General features: G+C 38.0%; 1 protein-coding gene across 2 annotated transcripts in view; it reads right to left on the bottom strand.

Moving 5' to 3' along the window:
- Positions 1-3,435, bottom strand: part of LOC106880564 (adhesion G protein-coupled receptor L2) — a 472,327-nt gene that overhangs the window by 278,775 nt on the left and 190,117 nt on the right. For both annotated transcript variants that reach the window (XM_052970092.1, XM_052970094.1), the window contains one exon: positions 2,686-2,710. The gene's annotated coding sequence lies outside the window, so the exon portion shown is untranslated. The remainder of the gene's footprint in view (positions 1-2,685; positions 2,711-3,435) is intronic.

Below are 3,435 nucleotides of genomic sequence, written 5' to 3'. Positions count from 1 at the left end.
TACTAATAATACTCACAATGGCATATGGCCACTGTCTTTTCTCATTTCTCTTCTCAAAGAATTTATATAAGACTTTGTATTAAAGGCTATTATTATTAAGGCATCAAGCTGATAGAGTTTAGTGCTTGTTTTTTTTTTTAATTGCTTTGCAGCATTTGTTTTGGCTCTTTACATGCAGGGTTCAAATTCTGCTGAGGTTAACTTTATCTTTCATCCTTTATGGAGTCAATAAAATAAAGCATTAATCAAATACCCCTGCCCCCAGTAAAACCTGCTTGACTTGCATCGAAATTAGAAACACATTATTATTTTTGAGTGAGAGAGCAGTACATGCTTTCAAAATGACACTGAGATACAAATATATGAAGCCCAGTAGACCCATCATGACTACCTGTCTGAGAAGGGTACACCAGGCACATGCATCACAACCATATGTGCATGACATGATGATCTCATACCAAGATAAACAGTGCATGACCTTGCAGGAGGGGCCCAGTTAGAATTTTCTTCAGGTCGAGTAGCGCATCCCACTCAAAAGGTCCTTGAATAAGGGTTGTTTAAGGATGTTGAAATAAACATCCATGTTTCCAGAGGTGTATTATTCAAACTCTCAAGAATTCCCTGCAACACATGGCTATGATGCTCTCCCACTACTTCTACTCATGATCAGAGATGCACATATCGTCAGCCGCCAAGTGACATGCTCAACTGGTTAAAGTCAAATAACTGACACGCAAATCTGTGGTATTAAGGTGTTGGGAGGCAAAAGCTTGATGGAGGGATAAGGGCAGATGTATTGTAGTAGAGGTGATACATAGCTACAATGAGTTCAAATTTTACCTTCTACTATGGTTTCCACATGATGGGAAGCAGGGCCTTCAGAACCTGGTTAACAGTGATGGGTCTCCAATATCAGACGAAGTGACCTATCAAGTGGAATATCACTTCAGCGGCATCGATATTTACCGAAGTGGGTTAAAGAGGGAACATGCCAGACAGGAGCACACTGGCTTTGTTTTAATATTTCTGTAACACTAATTTCATCATATCGTCCTGTGAGTCCTTTTCTGATTAAAACCATTTCCTGTCTCATGCTGGGAATTTTTTCATATGTTAAAAATTGTCTGATTATTGTTGTCAGAAACTCTCAAAACTATTCTAATAATAAATCATCTGAGAAATAGAAATATGTAATTATCAGCCATGTTTATTCATTCTGTGGGTGTGCCACTCTTATGGCGTAGTTAGCTGATCAATCATAATGGTGTCAACAAGGCAAAAAAAACCCCCCAAAAAAACCCAGAAAAACTATCATGTATTTTCATCATATACAAAAACCTAATAGTGTACATAATATTTGAATGTAGCAAAATACAAAACGTACAAGAGAGAGGCAATGTTTATAATGATGATGATTGTGATAATGATAACAATGTTGACACACAGACAAGACTTACAACAAGGGTGATGACAGGAGTGACAAAAGAAATTAAACCAAATTAAATGCGAATTATATGAAATTTTTTTATCTGGCTGCTAAGTAAATAAATGAATTAATGATGAGTATTTCTAATTTTGGCACAAATTTTGGGACTAGAGGACTAGACAATTGAGTTGGCATTACATCAAAACATTATATTGTTGCTTTAACATCCACTTTTCCAAGCTTGGATGGGTCAGACAATTCATTTAGGCAGATTTTCTACAGCTGGACATCCTTCTTGACACAATATAAATACTATTTGATCAATTCCAGTGGGAATACAGATAATGGTTTCAAATTTTGGCACAATGCCAGCAAATTTGAGGGAGGGGTAAGTCAGTTGCATCGACCCCCCCTCCCAATCAATGTTCAACTTGTACTTATTTTACTGACCCTGAAATGACGAAAGGCAAATTCAACTTTGGCTGAATTTGAACTCAAGAACATAAAGATGGACGAAACGTCACTAATCATTATGCTAGGTGTGCTAACGATTCTGCCAGCTCATCACCTTAGACTGAATACTAATAATCCTTTCTACTAAAGGCACAAGGCCTGAAATTTGGGGAAGGGGACTAGTCAATCACATTGACCTCAGTATTTCACTGGTACTTATTCCATCGACCCCAAAAGGATGAAAGGCAAAGTCGACCCTGGCGGAATTTGAACTCAGGATGGGTGAAATACCTCTAAGCATTTTGTCCAGCATGCTAATGATTCTGCCTTAGAGAGAATGCTAATAATAATGAAATAATAATTTCTTACAGTTTATCAAACAATGGAATTATATGAGAGGGCTTCAGCTGAATGAATAAATCCCTAGTATAAATAAATTCACACAAACCCAGCGGAATTTGAACTCAGGAGATAAAGAGTAATGACTAAATATTGTTTTCTACTCTAGGCACAAGGCCCGAAATTTTTGGGGAGGGGACCAGTTGATTAGGTCGATCCCAGTACACAACTGTTACTTAATTTATCGCCCCCTTAAAAGATAAAAGGCAAAGTTGATCTCAGCGGAATTTGAACTCAGAATGTAAAGACAGATAAAATACTGCTAAGCAATGCGCCCGGTGTGCTAATGTTTCTGCCAGCTCACCACTTTGTAATGACTAAATATTGTAAAGCATTTTGTTCATAGCTCTACCGATTCCCCCCAAAAGAAAAACAAAAAAATATGAAAATAAGTAACAAATATTTACCTGAGATTCCAATGACAGCTCCAAGCTGGAAAGACAAAGAGAGAAATTGATATTAAACAAGATCCATAGAAGGAATTAGAGGGATGAAACTAACACATAACATACTTCACATATCCTAGTGTCTCAAAAATGGAGACATTAAAAGGATTATGTAGTCCTACTGTTTGACTGAATAATAGATGGGCTGGTCATGAGTGGAATATCTTTGATCACAGGTCTGCTTGATCATCCTTTATTTCAGTCATTGAACTGTGGTCATGCAGGAGCACGACCTTAAAGGATTTTCATTGGATAAATCGACCCCTTAGTACTTTGTGGCCTTTCTTTTTTTAAAACCTGGTACTTATTCTATAAGTCTCTTTTGTCAAACAAGTAGGTTATAGGGATGCAAACAAACCAACACTGCTTGTTAAGTGTGGGCATGGGGACAGAGACAAGGATACAGATGTATGTGCGTGCATGTGCATACACACTCTCTCTCACACACACGCACACACACACACACACACACACACGCACACACACATACACACACACATGAGGGTGTGCTGAAAAGTTCCTGGTATTGGGTAAAAGAAAACGCAGAAGAATCAGTTAATTATAATTTTATTCAACATATTCCTCACTCAGATTCACACACTTACTACAGCAGTCCTTCAGTTTTTCTAAGCCCTGTAAAAGAACTTGGAAGGTTGAGCCTTCAACCAGGCCTTTCACAACACGCAGGAACTTTTCAGTACCCCCCCCCCC

Source organism: Octopus bimaculoides, chromosome 8, assembly GCF_001194135.2.
Source record: "Octopus bimaculoides isolate UCB-OBI-ISO-001 chromosome 8, ASM119413v2, whole genome shotgun sequence".
Taxonomy (NCBI): Eukaryota; Metazoa; Mollusca; class Cephalopoda; order Octopoda; family Octopodidae; genus Octopus; species Octopus bimaculoides.
The sequence above is the reverse complement of the archived record's forward strand: the minus strand, read 5'-3'. Positions and strand labels throughout refer to the sequence as shown.